Here is a 19,642-nt window from a genome sequence, read left to right as displayed (position 1 = left end):
ATAATTCTTACATTTTGTTTGCAACAGCTATAAGTTCCGCCCCCGCAGGGCTTTGGCCAGTGCTGAGGCCATCCCTAGTCTCCCTCTCTGGTGGGACAATTTACAGGGTGCCGCAGTTTGCATCTTTTCCTTTCATCCTCCTTGCTCTATACATCCTGGACTTTTACTGTTTTTAGGTTTCATTAAATTCTTTCCTTTCATTTGCCTATGGCCACACCAACATACACATACACACAATAACAAGAGACTCCCTTTTCATACTTTGATCAGTTTAGTTTACTGGAAAGCGTACCCTCCCCTGCACTTTTAGTTTTTTCCTTTCTCTATTTATTCCTGACCAATGTTTGTATAGTACTCTTTCCTACAGGAGTCCGTGATCAGTTGGCTTTGAGGGCATTATCTGCTGCAGTTTGCAGGGATCTGCCTTCATGTTTCAAGCTCACTGCTTGTCTCGCTGTGTGGTGACGGAGATAGGGTTTCTCACAGGAAGGTGATAAAGGCTGTACGTGTGTTTAGTTTAACCATGGATTAGCAAGGAATTGAATGTTACTAAGATAATTCATTGTTCTTGGGACATTGAGTACAACTTGTATTCTTTAGCAGTCAGGATTCTGTCTCTTTCACGGTATACAGTGCTTTGGTCATTGCGCTGGCTTACTTACAGTACAGTCCTAAGTCTTTTCTTGCACACTGGAAAATTGCCCTTATGTATCAGTTATATGTTCTAATTAATGATGTTTCCTCCTTTCACAGAGGTGAAGGTTTTCCCCTGCAGCGCAAGAGTTATCCCGGTAACAATGATTTTGTCATAGGTCTGTCTTTCAGGAAAAAAAAAAAAAAAGAGTGAAAGCTGAATATTAATGAGCACAGCGCCTCCTAGTGGCGCAGCTATATTAAAGAACCAACAGTAGCTTTATGACTGTAGTTTGCTGAATTCATATCAGGATATTTAATTTCAAATGAGCTGTAATTCCTCTAACCTTTATCTGTTCTCAGATTTTATGTTTCCCCAGGTCAATAGTCGTTGGACCATTTGAAGATTACATTTTCTTCTTTTTCTCAGTTTTTCATTGTTTTTCATTTTTCAACTGATTGTTTTTTGCTTTTTCTTTTGTTTTTATTCTAGATCGATCTAGACATTTTCTCAGTACTTTTTCATGCTTTTTTTTTGGCCTACCTTTATTTTTGATCAGGGGTTTGAGCTCATCAGCAGTAAACCATGTGTTTCTTGTTTGTCTTCTGTGTTCTGATGAATGAGTGCCGTTGTGTGTCAAAGTTTAATGTTCTTTGTGATGTGATGTCTGTGGTGAACTCTTCTCCCTAATTAATCTGAATTTGTTTTGCTCTTATGGTAGCTTCTGATCAAGTAACTTACCTACTGTCGAACTGCACGGCTCTGTTTCCTGTCCCTGACGCGCACTAAGCTGAATGACCTGTTTTCCCCCATCTGCATCATTGAATTCAAAGATTATCCTGACTTGGACTGTGAACTGTTTTCAAAGACTGCCATCATACATCGTATTCATTGTTTTTGTCTTGCTCAGATGCTGTTTGGTCCTATTTGCAAATTGCCATTATTTGGACAGAATTAATGCTGGTTTTTCTAAATTTTGTAGTATCTTCCTTGTCTAACTCCAACCTCTTATATCTTTATATGATTATGTAATATGCTTTTCTTCACCCATTATCCGTGTCTATGAAAGCTGCCTTGATTACATTACCCACATACTATATCCCACTGATTGCTCTCTTAGAACGAGATATGCCCCAGTATGGTCAAATGTTTTCTTGAATCCCTTATCCCTGGACAATGTTTTATCCACTATTGGGCCTACAGATGCTTTGTCACATGACTGCACTTGCCTGATGTTTCAACAGCCCTTTTTCTTTGCCTTCTTTTCTTTGTTACTATTAGTTTGCTTTTGTATTTTCAGTTTGGTATTCACTTTTTGCATTAACATGTTTATTCTTTTTTGTGTATTATCCTTTTGGAATGGCATACTCCCTGTATGCACCACTGACCCGAATTGTAATGCTTGCATCACAGTAACTATAGATGGTACGACTAAAACTTCTACTCTGCTATACGAATTCCCTTATGATTGTGAAGGGACAGTTACATACCGTTCTCATAATTCCACACAATACAGTGTATGTGCATACAACCATTACCTGTTTTGACCCTACTGAAGTCCCTGCCCAACAATGGATACAAGTCCATAAATGAGACACTCCTCAAGATTTAGTTATGACATTTGCCCTTTGACTCCCTACCGAAAGGTCGGTTTCCCTCATTTTTAAGTATATTCCCTACCCGCATTCTGGGATTTGACCTATAGATGTGGTAATGATTTGGCTTGGCCATACACGCTCTTATCCTTTAACTATCAGGTTTTTCTCTGGATCTCCCCTTTTCTTATGTGCATATATATTTCTGCTACCTCAGAGTACGTTACATTCATGCTGTCCTATTTGCTGTAAGCTATTTCTAGCATTTTCCCACTCGTCTTACTGGTGGTACCTCTGCATCTCTTTGACTTATTCTTTCTTCTACAGCCTGTACCTATAGTAATTACTTTGCTGGCTTTTTATATTCCAATATCCTATTCCCTTTATACTCTGATTTCTCTGTAACCTTTTTGAACATTTCTTCCTGTAACACTTCCTTTCAGATTTTACCTGGAGTTTGTTTATACCCTCTCAAAAATATTTCCTGGTAGTTTTGTGGCCTTTATGCTTATTCTGAGATTGATCTCCTTGTAGAAATTTACCCATTCTGAGGCTTCCTCTCACAAGGATATGCAACTGTACCTACTCCTACCTATGACCAGAACATGCCTTATGTTTTTGTTGTTTTTCCTTCTCCTCCTTGTCCATTTCAATGGATTACCTCTTCATGTTTTCTCTGTACCTTTTAAGAAGGATGTCCAACTGCTCTGCTAGGTTATCCCTCTTGATTGTTATATTTGTGACCCCCATGTGTAAAAGCACCGATCCCATCTCATGTAAAGCGCAGTGGATATTGGCCCACTCCATCGTTGCAACAAAGTGCATTCATAGCCCTTACACAGTATTACACACTATAGCTATAGGCAATTCTTCTTGTTTATCTCAATCTTTTCTCAACTATACCATGCAAGCTCAAATGGTAAATTCTTATTGGCTCAATATTGTAACCTATTAGAAAGGCTCTTGGGGTTATGGAACTCCAATTTATATGTTGAATCGTATTATAAGATTGCAAGCTGTTGTTGAAATAATTACTAATGAAACTGCTAAAGCACTGAGAATATTAGCCACTCAGCAAAAGGGTTTTTGGAATGCTATTTATCAGAATCATCTAGCATTAGATTATATACTAGCTGTAGAAAGAGGATTATCTGGTAAATTTAACCTCAGTAACTGTTGTCTTCAAATAGACGACAAGGGTGAAGTGATTGAGGAAATCACTCGGAACATGATGTCTATAGCACATGTACCGGTGCAAACCTGGAAAGGACTTGATGTCAGTGATCCATTTGGATCCCTTGGCTCATGGTTTTCTAGTTTAGGTTCAGGATTCAAAATTCTAATTGGCTCCATGTGTACAATTGCCTTACTTGGGCTAGTTGTCTGTCTCTGCTTACCATGTCTCTGTATCTGCCTACGAAGATGCCGTGATCAAGTTTCTGCAATGCTGGTAACACAGACTAGCACTCGGATCATGCTTAATCAAGCTGAAACCTTGAACCTGATGCTTCTGGATTCTCATGCTGACACTGCATCATTCCCCGCCACCTGTAATGACTATCTGTGAAAAATGAGCATATCGGTACGAAGACGGGTAATGCCTCTCGCCAGTAAGGAGTAGCCTTAACTAGGCTGGGCAGCCTAAGACATGGCGATATGTGACTCAGATAGGTATGAAGGGTTCTTAGCCTATCACCCTTCACAGGGGGATATGTAGAATAGTGCACTGCATATATCCTGCACATATGTAGTTATAGCACTATGAAGCACTGATTACTGAACTTGCCAGAGAATTATCCAGCACAGATGACATCATTCCTGGAAGGATGGAACTAAGTTTGTTATTCTAACTGATAAGAAGAGGCCTGTGGCCTATAGTGAGAGCAAGCTAAAGTACACATGTTAAAATATATATCGATTGGCTATTAAAGGTAAAGGGTGTGGATTATGCAGATGACTGATAATAGCAGACCCCAGACCCTTTATAAGCTGATGCACACGTTAAGAACACTGAGCAGATTTTAAACAGACCTTGTACACCTTTGCTTGTACTAAATTCTTTCTGTATTTTTCTGCTCCTAGAGGAATTATCCGCCTTCCTCTATATAATTACCTGTATTAATAAACCCCTTTCTTTATTACCGTCTGAAGCTGGTATTTATTCTGTAATTAGACACAGGGGACGCTCCTCTTTTAACAATTGTTTCCACAAGGGTTTCCAAATGAATCCTCAGAAGCTTGAAAGCATTAAGAAATGGCCACAACCTATTGGACTGAAAGCTCTAAGACAATTCTTGGGATTTACCACTTACTATTGGTCCTTCATCAAAAACTATTCTTCTTTGACTGTTCCACTAACAGCTATGACCAGAAAGGGTGCCAATCCCGCCAACTGGTCTCCTGAAGCTATGTCGGCCTTCCAGAAGTTGAAAGATGCATTCCAAAGCAAGCCCCATCTTCGCCATCCAGATCTACGAGACCCTTCATCGTAGAGGTTGATGCCTCTGACATGGGCGTAGTGCTTAGTCAAGCAGGCGACTCGAAAACATTACACCCCTGTTCTTTCTTTTCTCGACGCTTTACTCCAGCCGAGAAGATCTATGGCATAGGGGATAAAGAACTGCTTGTGATAAAGTTGGCATTCGAAGAATGGTGCCCGTGGCTTGAAGGAAATCAACATCAGATCACTGTCTTCACTGATCATAAAAATCTGGAATACCTCCGACATGCCCAATGTCTCAACCACTGACAGGCAAGATAGTCTCTGTTCTTCAACAGATTTGATTTTCTGCTAAAATATCGATCTGGAGACAAGAATGTCAGAGCAGATGCACTATCAAGATCTTTCATCACTGAGGACATTCCTGATGAACCACAACAAATCATTGACCCAAAGTAATTAGCCCTTGCTGCTACTCACCCAGTACCTCCTGGCAAGACCATCGTACCTCACAACCTGAGGAAGAAACTCATACGGTGGGCTCATGATGCCAAATTAGCTGGACATGCTGAACAACAGTGAACCCTCGCTAAATTTCAGAGGTATTATTGGTGGCCTACGATGAAAGAGGACACTCAAGCCTATGTGGCCTCCTGTTCTGCCTGCGCTAGGCAGAAGCCACCGACCGGCCGTCCTTGGGGCCTACTGCAACCTTTGCCAACTCCAGATGAGCCCTGGACTCACATTACCATTGATTTTGTGGTTGACTTGCCAGGAGGTAACAACACCATCTGGGTTCCGGTGGACCGTTTCAGCAAATTATTCATCAGGCATATTTTTCGTCTCCATGGCATGCCTAAGCATATTGTTTTAGACAGAGGAGTTCAATTTACAGCGAAGTTCTGGCGAGCTTTATGCCAAAAGTTCAACATTTCACTGGACTTAACATCTGCCTACCATCCTCAGTCCAATGGTCAAACTGAAAGGATGAATAGATACTCAAACAGTTCTTTCATGCCAGACAGAATGACTGGACTGAACTGTTGCCCTGGGCTGAATTTGCCATCAACTCTCATCCAGCAACTTCTACTGGATTAACACCTTTTGAAGAGGTCTTTGGACGACAACCATTACCGGCTCTACCACTTCCTCTCACAGCGTCGTTTCCAGCAGCTCAATCTTCTGCCAGAGATATTCAGCAGCTCTGGAAACAGACTAAAGACATGATCCTAAAAGCAGGATTAAGAGCAAAGAAAGGCTGTGATGCTCATCGAAAGAAAGCACCAGACTTTAAGCCTGGAGACAAAGTCTGGCTATCAACTAAGTATCTAAGACTGAAGCTCCCATCCGCTCGATTTGCTCCTTGCTATGTCGGACCATTCCCCATCCTCCGATGTCTGGGGTCACTCACCTACAGTTTAAAACTTCCTCCAGCAATGAAGATACATAACACCCTTCACATTTCGCTGCTGAAGCCTCTTATACTCAGTGAGTTTACCACCAAGACTCCAGAACCTGCACCTGTCACTGCAGAAGAAGACATCAAATACAAGGTGGATTCCATCCTAGATGTAAGGAAACGAGGCAGAGTTTGGGAGTACCTCTTGTCATGGGAGGGATACGGACCTGAAGAAAACTCTTGGGAACCACTGGCTAATATTTTGGACAAGGAGATGCTACGACAGTTTCATCATTCGCATCCACAGAGCCTAGACCAGGTAGGGGGTCTGGAGGGGGCCCTTTGAATGGGGATACTGTTGCATCCGTCAGTCTCAGACGGCTTCGACCCCTGTGCCTCACCTTTTTCTTGTCTCTCTCCACTAGCCTTGGGAAGATGGCTGCCACCCCGTCTTCCTGCTGTTCTCTCCGGTCTCCCCGGAGCGGCTCTGGTGACGGCGTCTCGCCATTTCCTCCTGAGGGCCTCCTAGGGTGCATGCATGCTTGTACGCCACCCACGTCTAAATGCACGCTATGGCGTGAACCTCAGGGGCGTTCCCTCTGAGTGACGTCACTCACTCCATGTATTTAGCCTTCCCTCTTTTGCTAGCTATTCGAGTTAGCAACGATTGGATTGCCTCCGTTCTGCGCTACTCTGCTGCTTCCAGTTGCGACTATGAAGCCTACCTTAACCTACTCTAGGGTACCTGCTCCTCGGGGGTCCACCTTGCTTACAGGTGCCTGACGCTAACCCTGGGTACTCGCTCCTCAAGGGCCCAGTTTCCTTCTCTTGGTACCTGCTTTGGAGCCTATACTACCACTGAGACCTTACAGTACTCTTCAACCTGTGAGTACAATCCTATTAAATGTCTTCTCTACAGCTACTATTGGGTGCCTCTACATCTGGGCCTTGCCCTGTGCCTATACGCTGTCTCTCTAGAGTACGAAGACCTGAGACTAACTTCCTCTGCCGAGGATATCCGGGTTATCTCCTGCAGGTTCTCTGCTCCCACTACTGGCTGCTTCACGACAGTACAACTGCTGTATAATAAAGTCTAACCCTCGGTGACGGTGTGTATCGAGTCTAGCCTGTGCTACGATTCCCCATGGGGTTCTCCCCGAGGGAGTATCCAACTCCGTAGTGCCTAAGAATCCACTCTAACACATCAGGATTATAACAGTTTGCTAGTCATTTTATCTCAAAAAGTTTATTCCATACAAGAGAAACTACAAACTTGAAGCTCAGAATAATTTTTGCAAGAGATTGTGCCTCTAGCCATGAGGTACTGCCAGATGATCCTGTTAGGATAGTATCGTCAGCAATTTCAATTAGTGCATCATAGATATCACTAGTTGACAGTGAAAAGGTTTCAGTGCATGAATTTGACTTTCCATCCTTTTTCACTCAATGGTTTCATTGTAAGAGTGCATTAGCACATCCCAATGATGTGTTGAAGCTGAGAAATACACATAAACATGTTGTACTAGGTTAAAGAAAGCCATTGCTTCCAAGCCACATTTAGCCAGCATCACTAACAACCAAATTCAAAGAATGTGCACTGCAAGGAACAAAGAAAGCTTGTGGATTAACATCCAAAATTCTTCACTGCATACCATTTTCTTTCCCTTTCATATTGCTTCCCTTATCATAGCCTTGACCATGTAAGTTTTTAATAGGCAAAGGCATATCTTCTAACTAGTGAAGGATAATGTCTGTCATTCCTGCACTGGTTATCAACTGTTCCTTTATGCTTACAGGTTGATACATATAATTAATCAGGGTCTGAATCAATGTCAACAAAGCAAAGGATCCTGGTCATTTCTTCAACATGGTCTACATCTGGTGTACAGTCTATAATGATTCAGAAATACTTGACGACATGAGCAGATGTTAGGATTTCCTCTTTGATGACGCTGAATAAAGCTGAATCAGTTCATTTTGTATATCTTTGCCAAGGTAGTGGACATGTGTCTGTGTTTCTCATCCTATGAAGATGCTCATCCATAAGTGGATCTAACAAAGCTAGATATTCAACATATTTCAGGAAGTTTCCATTACCAGGCGTGTGCAGTCTTTCATGTATTCCCTGAAAGACCAGATTTTACTTATCTAGAACTCTGTCATTGCAAGATTTGCTGCCAATATTTTTCTTGTTGTTTAATGAGGTGCAAATTTTCCTCATCAATTTTCTTGTTTTCAAGCTCAGTTCAAGTTCCTTCCACTTTTGAAAGTGCTCCAAGTGTTCACTACCTCTCTCTCATGCGTTGCTAGAATTGCAGGACCTTTATCAGAAAGAGACAATGCACCAATCGTGTTACTAGTAAACAGCCTGCAACAAAAGCAAAACACAGAGTCTTTTAACACAGAGTACCAAAGCCATGGTCAGTGCATTTCTTCTCCATTGGCAAGTCTCCTTTTGTAATAAATGTGAGAATTTTCTTTGATTACCATCTTTAGGGAATTCAAATTGAAGTACTTGTTTTGGTCCATGTTCCACCAAGAGTTTTCATACACATTCATCGCCTGTGGGTAGCAAATTGACCCAAGTAGCAGAGACACCATAGTTCTAACTGATACCATGTTCTTCTTTCAAATCTTGATCCTGTTGGACCTCACTTGGATCATCATCTATATTCTTATCTTCTTCAAATTTAGGATATTCCTTTCTCCTGGGCTCATTCCTGGAATCTGAAGTCAGGATAGCCAGGGTGATAAGACCTTCCAGAGTGGGTGTTGTATTTAGGGTGAATGTGGACTCTTGGTCGCGGTAGTGATGACTCCTCCCATGGGGAGGGGCCCCGTGGGGAACTACTGGGATTGGTTAGACACTCTAGTAAGCGGACACAGAGGCAGAGAAGCTTTATTGTACTGCTATACTGAAGCTGGCACTGTCTGTAGGGCAAATAGTGCTGGTGTTCAGGAAGTGCTTTAGCCTTGGATGTCGTGGCAAGCAGCGAAGCGGTGCCTGCCTTCAGGTAGCGAAGGCTTGAAGGAAAATCCCACAAGCGGGACAGGCTGTGAGTCAAGGTAAATGGTCCGGAAAGCCTAAGCAGGGAAGTACACATAGTAGTGTAGAAGATTGGTTCTTCTGATAGATGAACGATGAGGGACCCGAGGTCGGGATGAGGATAACCCAAAGCTAGATAGGCCCCGAGGAGCGAGACCTTCAGCAGAGGAGCTGAAGGTCTCTTCTGTGGAGGTGGATAGCGACCCGGTCCCGTGGTGCAGGTTACCCAGAGCTAGATGGGCCCTCGAGGAGCAAGTACCCACAAATACTGAGGGTTCCTGAAAAAGAAAGCAGAGAGGACCCCCGAGGAGCGAGTATCCAGTTAGGAGAAGCGAGAGGCCCCCGAGGAGCGGGTACCCAGAGCTTCCACCATCAGAGAGTTAACCCCGGAGGGTGGCGTGCACACTCTAGGAGGACCCAAGGAATCATGGCATCCGGAACGCCCTATGCTGGTTCGGGCATGCTGAGGGTTTCTGTATTCGGCAGCGGAGACAGCCCTTCTCCCAAGGGAGACGGAGAGAGGAAAAAAAAGAGATGAGGCAAAGTGGTCGCAGCCGTAACAGTGGGAGGGGTATCTCGGCCTGCCAACTCGTCTTTTATTCACTTCGTTAACCCCTGCCAGAAGATAGTTTTATACTATCATCCCAGCTAAGCTCAGAGGCCAAGGTACAAAACTGGATTGCATATTTGTCTACAGTGCGAGTGCCTTGTCAGATTCACAGCAACTCCATGGCTGCAGATGAGGCCCAGCCCGGCTCATTGAATAACAGATGAAATTGCTGTAAAAAGTTGCCCACATTCTGCAGGAGTGTCTCATCTCGATCCCACAAGGGAGAAGCCCAAGCAGGGGAAAACTATCCAGTAAGGAGAGTACATAGGTCACCTTCATGTGATCCGATGGAACATGGGCCGCCTGGAGTTCAAAATGCCTTTTGCATAAATTGATAAAATCCCTTGGGGTCGCCACTGTAACTGGGAGGTGGTGGAAGATTCGGATGGGGTCCTGGGACACAGACAGGCATGGCAGTAGGAGGAGCTGCAGGGACTGGTTCTGACACCAGCACCGGTAGTTGGGCCTGCACAGCATCCACATGAATGGCAAGGCTCTGGAGCAGATCAGTTATTTGGGTCAACAGCTCTTGCTACCGCTGGACTCACTGAACAAATCTAGGTATGTCCTGAACAGAGGGCGGATCCACTGGGTTCATAGTCTCAGCGATCTGTCATGGTTGTGAGCCCTTGTGCTGTGGCATGGTTGACGCAGCCTAGCAGGCGAACCAATTAGGCTCATGCCAACAGCTGGCAGACACGCCCTTTGAGGGGACTGAACCGGACCTTCACCTATACCAGCCCCATTCCCCGCAGGTTGAGCTCTTGGATTCCAGGGGCTGTCAGGGCTTAGGCAAATGTCCCTCAGGGTGGCCAAAGAGAGAATGTCCAGAGATGGGCAGAGTTTAGGACAGGCAGCAATCAGATACTGGGTTCAGGCCAAGGGTCAGGGTAGGCAGCAAGCAAAGCTTAGTCAGGGTCCATACAGAGATCAGTACCAGGCCGCAAGCAAGTGCGTGGTCAGGGTCCGAGACAGACGCTAGTACCAGGTGAGCAAGAGACTGGGACTGTGCAAGGTCACAGAGCAGGAGTGAGGCAAGGCTGGAACAAGAGATAAGGCAGACTGAAATATGGCAGGGTCAGGCATACAGCAACATGCAGGGCAGGAAAGCATGAGGCCCTTTTGCTGAGGCAAGGGAGAACAGTGCAGCCCGGCTTTAAATAGTGGAACTGGTGAGGTCATCAGAGAGCGTTCCTGCTGCAGGGCCTTTATAATGAGCATGTGCTTATGGGGATGGCATGGCAGCCTAAAGAGGAAGACATCAGTGGCGTCCTTGCTGTGGTTGCAGCTCGAGTTAAACCCGAGTGAGGGCAACTGCAGGACCTTCCCGCGACCGGCCGGCATTACACTCTGCTTCAGTTTCAGACAGATCCCTCTAACTAACTTCATCCTGATGCTGTGGATGAAAATATTTCAGCAAGGAAACTTCTTACTTCGCCTGTTCTTTTCCCTTTTCTTCCCTCCATTTACAGTGCTGTGCCCCAGACAATTTTTTTTTTCTGCCTGCCAGGATGCCACGTGCCTTGTCAACTGAAAAATCAAAATTTTGTTCCAACCAGATCTTTTTTTTTCTAGATAAACAGGATAATTAACTAGATTGCACACAAATAAAGAAACATTCTAAGTACTTCTGAGGTAATACTATCACTTACTGTGAAATGCATGTTACCTTCAAATGCACTGCAGTGGTGCTAACCAGACCAAACACTGAAAAATGTGCAAAACAGACCGAGAACCTCTGTAGGAAAATCGCCATACCATATGTAGTGGGTAGAAGGATTGGGGTGTTTGCCTTGTGTAGTCTGGATCACACACACACACTAAGAAAATAATGACACCTGACTATGGCTTATATGAAAATATGAAAAGCTCTATTTTTCTGTATAATATATGCACAAACAGGCGCTTGTAAGAACGTCTGTGATAATAACAAACAGAACAGGTTATATATTAGCACACATAAGCAGAGTAAATACATTTCCCCTTAGCTAACAAGGAAATATATATATACAAATGAGCTAGCAATAGGAGGTCATTTTCCTGAAAACAGCATCTTCCAAACTCCTCCCATGGTGGCTCGTAAGCAGATTTATTTGGGAGGAATGAATGGTGCCGAAGATTCTTTGGCGTTGTTGAGATAGTCTTTCTGAAGTGGTCTGGTTCAGCTCTCGGCAGGAATCTGCTCGTCCCACCATGGATTAGGGCGTGATGGAGAACTCCAGTCCTCGAGTGCCACAAATGGGCCAGGTTTTCAGGATATCCGCAATGAATATGCATGACATAGATTTGCAAACAATGGAGGCAGTGCATGCAAATCTTTCTCATGCATATTCATTGGAGATATCCTTAAAAACTGGCCTGTTTGTGGCACTAGAGAACTGGAGTTCGCCAGCACTGGATTAGGGTCTTATGCCTGTGGCTGTCGCATGTGCTATATTTTTCTTTGTGACCCAATTCTCCTTGAAGTATTGCCAAAATAACTGAAAAGAAAAACTACTGTGTTGTCTCAGCACTTCTCTGAAATGATGGTTTCTTGAGTTTTATCTATATTTCTTGTTTCCTAGTGTGTTGACAGATGGACTCAGGTCCAGTGGGTTATGCTCCCCTGCCAGCAGATGGAGATGGATCAAGTTAACGTCACAGTATATATATTCCTGCAGTGACCCCAGCCTGCCAGAATTCTCCAGCTTCAGCAGATGATGGATGTGCATCTCTCTATTGGGATTGCTTTCATTTTGGAAGTAGAATTCTAAATTGAGGAAATTACCAGCATGGTTAAAAGGTGACATGAAAGAGGTTATTTTAGCCAAAAGATCTTCCTTGAAAAACTGGAAGAAGTATCCATCTGAAAATACTAGGAAAAAGCACAAGCATTGGCAAGTTAAATGTAAACCACTGAAAGGGCAGGCTAAGAGAGAATTTGAAAAGAAGTTAGCCATAGAAGCAAAAACTCAATAAAATATTTTAAAATAGATCCAAAGTAGGAAGTCTGCAAGGGAGTCGGTTGGACTGTTAGATGATCGAAGGTTTAAAGTGGCACTTAGGGAAAATAAGGCCATCACTGAAAGACTAAATGAGTTATTTTCTTTGGTTTTAACTGATAAGGATGTTGGGGAGATACCCATTGTGGAGACTGTTTTCAAGGTTGACGATTCAGATGAACTGAACCAAATCATTGTGAACCTGGAAGATGCAATAGCCCAGACTGACAAACTGAAGAGTAGAAAATCACCTGGACCAGATGGTATACACCCCAGGGTTCTGAAAGAACTCAAACATTAAATTTCAGACCTATTACAAGAAATTTGTAATCTATCACTAAAATCATCCATTGTACCTGAGGACTGGAAGGTAGCCAATGTCACTCCAATATTTAAAAAGGGCTCCAGAGGTGATCCTGGAAACTATAGACCAGTGAGCCTGACTTTAGTGCTGGGAAGAATTGTGGAAACGCTTATAAAGAATAAAATCACAGAACAATCAGATAGACAAGGTTTAATGGGACACAGCCAGCATAGATTTAACCAAGGGAACACTTGCCTTACAAATCTACATTTTTTGAAGGGGTTAATAACATATGGATAAAGGTGAGCCACTAGATGTAGGGTATTTGGATTTTCAGAAGCCATTTGACAAATACCTTCATGAGAGGTTTCTAAGAAAACTAAAAGTCATGGGATAAGAGGAGATGTCCTTTTGTGGATTGCAAACTGGTTAAAAGAGAGCAAACAGAGAGTAGGAAAAAGGTAAACAGTGGAGTGCCTCAGGGATCTGTACTTGGACCGGTGATTTTTAATATATTTATACATGATTTGGAAAGGGGTATGACAAATGAGGTGAATAAATTTGCAGATGACACAAAATTCTTCAGAGTAGTTAAATCACAAACAGATTGTGATAAATTGCAGGAGGACCTTGTGAGAAGAAACAAGTTGGCTCCACTGATTTCATTTTTATATTTTGTTTTCAATGAATGCACTTCTCTAGCTGAGATGCTTGTTCAATTAGTCCTCCTTTAGGCGGGCATCAAGGGTTCGACGGTTGCTCACAGATTAATAAACTGGGTCAGTTGGTTCCATAGTGTAGTGGGTATCACATCTGCTTTACACGCAGAAGGGCCTGGGTTCAATCCCCAGTGGAGCCATTTTTAACTTGCTGCAGAAACAGGCATGAGTCTGAGTGCAAGGATAACTTAGATACCGAAAAAGCAAGTTGAAGACCAATGGGTTCCATATATGTGCAGTGGAAACCCCACCTGTCAGGTTTTCAGGATACCCACAATCTATATGCGTGGGATAGATTTACAGGCCCTTCCTTCTATGCTTGCTACTTGATCTCATGCGAATTCATAGCAGATATCGTCTTCCCCAGAAGAAGTGTGGGAATGGTTACTGGAGATGAAATAAGAAAGCTTTAGGTAAACTCCTAAGCCCAACACTTTGTGTGGTAAAAAGAATTCAGCAGTGACTCTAGTAAAACACATTTTTCATGGTAGATGGGATGGCTCCTGGAAGATCTATTTTTTCCCAAGAGTAAAAAATGTTAGAATGTGAATGGTGGCTGAGGCGATTATCCCATGAATTATTCAAACAGTATTCTAAAATAACTGGATAGGTGTTTGAAAGTGTAATAAAGAAGTGATCACTCAAGGAAATGGTTCCATAGTGTAGATGTTATCCCATCTGTTTCACGCACCGAAAGTTTTGGGTTCAAGTCCCAATGGAGCCAATTTATGTTTCTAGCAGTGGATGAGCATTTTATAGATCTTCAGCCATCAGCTGTATTGGTGAATGCTTGCATTGTTATGGGACCTTGTTAGGGAGAGCTTGGGAGCAATCCTACAAAGATCTTGCAAGCACAGCTATCCAGGAGGGTTGAGTGCAATAGAAGACAGTGACAATAACTGTCTTGCACTAGTCCTGTTGGCATTTGAAACATCGTTAACCCCAGGTGCCCCAGAAAAACCGGTCCCACCGTCTGCAAAAACCGATTCTGATTTGAATTCCTCTATGCAAGGTTCCTTGGTATCCCATAGGAATGTCGTGGAAACGACTGAAATTCTGGAGGACATAGAAAAACATAGTCCTAGGGAATCCAAGGACAAATTGGTAATTAATGCAGATATGATTGATGGGACATTGCAACTGTTAAGAGGATGTGATGTTCAATTAAACTTGAATGGTATTGAGAATGTCTCTGTTATTACCCCAAAAAATGTTTCAATGGAAGAATTAGGAAAGATGATGATAAATATGCAAAAATCAATAAATAGCTTGGCTAATTCTGTGCAAGAAGCCTTGAAAAAGAATACTCAGGTACAAGAGAAAGTGGATATATTAGAAAAGAATATTACTGTAATGGGGAGGTTCAAAATATTCAGCTAAACTTAATTAAATCAGAGGAAGATCATGAAAATAAGATTGAGGTATTGGAAAATCAGATGAAGAAATCAAACCTTAGGTTATTAAATTTTCCAAAAAGTCATCTGATAACACCCCTTGATTTATTCTATAGTTACCTTAAGAATATTCTGAAATTTTCACAGGATAATTTACCTAAATTAAATAAAATTTACTATTTGCAACAAATGGAAGGGGTGAGAAATGAAAAAAATGGAGAGATTATTGAAGATCTAAATTTGACTGACTTTCTAGAAAATCCTATGAATCAAAGATTACTACCACAGCAACATTAGTAGTACAGTTTGTTTCACAAATAGACAGAGATGCAGTATTAAGACTGCATTTTAAATATCAGAAGTATAATTTTTATGGACAATCCATAAGGATTTTTCCAGACACAGCTCGTTCTACCCAGTTAAGACGAAAGAAATTTATTGTAATGCGACCGGAAGTTATATCAAGAGGTGCACAATTTTATTTAAGATACACCTGCAGATGCTTAATCAAACATTTAAATAACAGATATATTTTCACACAGCCAGAACAGTTACGAATATTTTTGGACACCCACTCTTAGGAAACTGTGCAAATAAGGGAAAAGAGTTAAGTGGGATAAGTCAAGCATCAAGTATGATTTAAATTTATATTTTTTCTTGTTAGTAAGTAGGGATGTGAATCGTTTTTTGACGATTTAAAATATCGTCCGATATATTTTAAATTGTCAAAAATCGTTAGGGCCACGATACAATACCAATTCCCCCGATTTATCGTCAAAAAATCGTAAATCAGGGGAAGGGGGAGGGCAGGAAAACCGGCACACTAAAACACCCTAAAACCCACCCCCGACCCTTTAAATTAAATCCCCCACCCTCCCGAACCCCCCCCAAATGCCTTAAATTACCTGGAGGTCCGTAGCCTTAAATTACCTCCGTAGCGGCGGTCCGTAGCTAAATCGGGGGAAGGGGGGAGAGCAGGAAAAGCGGCACACTAAATCGTGTAGTCTTCAGCCGGCGCCATTTTGCAAAATGGCCGCCGCAAAATGGCGGCGGCCATAGACCAAAACGATTCGACGCAGGAGGTCGTTCCGGACCCCCGCTGGACTTTTGGCAAGTCTTGTGGGGGTCAGGCGGCCCCCCCAAGCTGGCCAAAAGTTCCTGGGGGTCCAGCGGGGGTCCGGGAGCGATTTCCTGCCGCGAATAGTTTTCCGAACGGAAAATGGCGCCGGCAGGAGATCGACTGCAGGAGGTCGTTCAGCGGGGGTCCGGAACCCCAAACGGCAACAATACGATTCCCTCCCCCTCCCAGCCGAAATCGATCGTTAAGACGATCGAGGACACGATTCACATCTCTATTAGTAAGTGCTCCTAGATAATTGGCAACTCATAGATCTCTATCAATTACTTTATTAGATTACTTTGTGGAGAGAAGATTTGCTTTTGTATTACTTAGGATAATTTTGTCATTATTATGATGTATCAAGTATTCTGTATTCTGTATTAAATTGAAATTTCAATAAAAATAAAATTTAAAAAAAAATGATTTTTTATCATATTTTACTGTACCTTTTAGATATTTCAGTTTGATTTTATGATTTTGTAACATGTAAACCGTTGTGATGTATATTATGAATGATGGTATACAAGAATTTTTAATAAATAAAATAAATAAATAAAAAAGAAACAAGTTGGCTCCACTGATTTCATTTTTATATTTTGTTTTCAATGAATGCACTTCTCTAGCTGAGATGCTTGTTCAATTAGTCCTCCTTTAGGCGGGCATCAAGGGTTCGACGGTTGATCACAGATTACTAAAAGGTTTCAGTTGGTTCCATAGTGTAGTGGGTATCACATCTGCTTTCCATGCAGAAGGGCCTGGGTTCAATCCCCAGTGGAGCCATTTTTAACTTGCTACAGAAACAGGCATGAGTCTGAGTGCAAGGATAACTTAGATACCGAAAAAGCAAGTTGAAGACCAATGGGTTCCATATATGTGCAGTGGAAACCCCACCTGTCAGGTTTTCAGGATATCCACAATTTATATGCGTGGGATAGATTTACAGGCCCTTCCTTCTATGCTTGCTACTTGATCTCATGAGAATTCATTGCATATATCGTCTTCCCCAGAAGAAGTGTGGGAATGGTTACTAGAGACGAAATAAGGAAGCTTTAGGTAAGCTCCTAAGCCAACATCTTGTGTGGTAAAAAGAATTCAGCAGTGACTCTAGTAAAACACATTTTTCATGGTAGATGGGATGGCTCTTGGAAGATCTATTTTTTGCCAAGAGTAAAAAATGTTAGAATGTGAATGGTGGCTGAGGCGATTATCCCATGAATTATTCAAACAGTATTCTAAAATAACTGGATAGGTGTTTGAAAGTGTAACAAGAAAGAAATCAGTCAAGGGACTGGTTCCATGGTGTAGAGGTTATCACATCTGTTTCACACACAGAAGGTCTTGGGTTCAAGTCCCAATGGAGCCACTTTATGTTTCTAGCAGTGGATGAGCATTTTATAGATGTTCAGCCATCAGCTGTATTGGTGTCACTGAATGCTTGCATTGTTATGGGACCTTGTTAGGAACAGCTTGGGAGCAATTCTACAAAGATCTTGCAAGCACAGCTATCCAGGAGGGTTGAGTGCAATAGAAGACAGTGACATTAACTGTCTTGCACTAGTCCTGTTGCCCCTGAGGTTGTCATCCCCTGTGATGGACTGCAACAGTATATCCTTGGCAGTATGGTCTGGAATGACAGGGCAGAATGAATGCAAAAGTTGGTCATTTCCTTGCAGTTACTCTCTGAGAGAAAATTAGCATTTGTAGAAAGACCTCAGGTGCTAGTGGAGGATCCTCAAAACATCTTGCTTCACTTTTATCCTTGTAGTTCTATTTTCAAGCCCTCATTCTCTACTAGCTGCAGGGGCTGGCTATCAAGGGCATTTATTTCAGAACTGCCCCTTTTTCTAACTTTGACTGCTGCTTCTCTCCTGTCCTGGGGCATTGCTATTGAAACCTGTTCCATTTCTTCCATCGTAGCTTTTCACTTCTCATGTTTGGCAGGGGTCTGCTTGCCTCTTACCTGAATGATGGAAAGGGTTGAGGGCATGGGATCAGATTGGGAAACACTTTTCCTCTTTTCTGCCACTTCCAAACTCCCCAGATGCTAGTCCTAAGGGCTGCTGCTTCTGTGGCTTATAAAGCATGCCAGTGTTAGTTAAATGCCCCATTTGTTTGCCAGGACCTGTGTCTTTGCCATGTGCTTGCATTTTGCAAAGCTTGGGCCTTCCCTTATTTAGAAATGTCTCCAGATCTTCCAAGTCCACTCTGATCCCTTCTCTACATACTTAGCAGAGGATGCTGCCACTGGAGCTGATATAGTGGGTGGACTCTGAGGAACAATGCCAAGGGCATCAGATGTGCTCTCTAACTGTGCTGCCTGCTCTTCAGCCACATCCTAATTTTGTCCTGCCTTCCCCATCAAAGAACTGGATAAGGTGGCTAACACACTACTAGAAAGGCCTCCCAAATTTTCCCCTTCTGGTACACTATCAATAGCTTCTATTTCAGGGAAAACAAGTAATGACTCTTCATCTGAATAAAAAAGCACTAGGAGTCGAGTGGAATCATTTAGACTAACTGTTTTATTAAAGCATGAGCTTTCGAGGACACAGTCCACACCATCAGATGCATGAAATGATGTACAGTTGATGTGTACAATATATACAGAAGAGTGAGAAGACATGGGAAAAGGCAGGAAACTGTGTGGAGAGAGTGTGAATAGGATTGTAGTTTAGCCTACTGACAACTGAGGTAAGTGTGAATAGACAGAATGATCAGACAACAGTTCAGTTTATGCATATTTGTAGTGAGTCATTAATCCATTGCTTCTGTTCAGCCCTTGGGTGATGGTATTTAGATTTTTAATGAGTTCCAATTCAGCAGTTTCAGGCTGGAGTGCTCCTTTGAAGTTTTCATGTAGGAGTATGGCAACCTTAAGGTCAGATAGAGAAAGTCAAGGAAGGTTGAATGTTGTCATTTCTAACCTCAGGTTTAAATCCTTTTACCTTGTCCTTATAGATTGTCCCGTTTGTCCTATGTAGACATGAGTGGGACTTTGCTGGCAGGTGTTGGCATATATTAGATTGGAAGAAAAGCAGGAGAATGTGTCCCGCATGTTGCTGATGATGTTGTGTCCAGTGTTGGCATTGTCTGGGATAATATGTGGAAAGTGTTGGCATCTCCTTTTCTGGCAAGGTCTGGGTCCTGGGTTGTTGTCCTTGTACTATTTGCAGCGGCTGATGAGTATCTTTTGAGGTTGAGGGGCTGCTACACCAGACTAGCACAGCTATCCCTCTGAAGATTTTTCATGTAAATCAGTGGAGGAAAATTTGGCTTTCACTGCAACCTCTGCAGCAACATTTTCTCTCTCGCTGAACACAGAAGATTGGAGAGAAAAACACTCACTGTTATCTGCACTCTGCAGCAGTGACACATCATCAAGCTCGTATGCCAGTTTCTT

The 19,642-nt window shown here is 42.6% G+C and overlaps 3 non-coding genes across 3 annotated transcripts; all 3 read left to right on the top strand.

Moving 5' to 3' along the window:
- Positions 1–13,795: 13,795 nt before the first annotated feature.
- On the top strand, positions 13,796–13,868 carry TRNAV-UAC. The gene has a single exon. It is a non-coding gene; the product is annotated as a tRNA-Val (tRNA).
- A 3,081-nt stretch (positions 13,869–16,949) lies between these two features.
- Positions 16,950–17,022, top strand: TRNAG-UCC. The gene has a single exon. It is a non-coding gene; the product is annotated as a tRNA-Gly (tRNA).
- Positions 17,023–17,532: 510 nt separating this feature from the next.
- TRNAV-CAC lies at positions 17,533–17,605 on the top strand. The gene has a single exon. It is a non-coding gene; the product is annotated as a tRNA-Val (tRNA).
- Positions 17,606–19,642: the final 2,037 nt, after the last annotated feature.

The sequence above is a fragment of the Rhinatrema bivittatum genome, chromosome 2 (assembly GCF_901001135.1).
Source record: "Rhinatrema bivittatum chromosome 2, aRhiBiv1.1, whole genome shotgun sequence".
NCBI lineage: Eukaryota > Metazoa > Chordata > Amphibia > Gymnophiona > Rhinatrematidae > Rhinatrema > Rhinatrema bivittatum.
The sequence above is the reverse complement of the archived record's forward strand: the minus strand, read 5'-3'. Positions and strand labels throughout refer to the sequence as shown.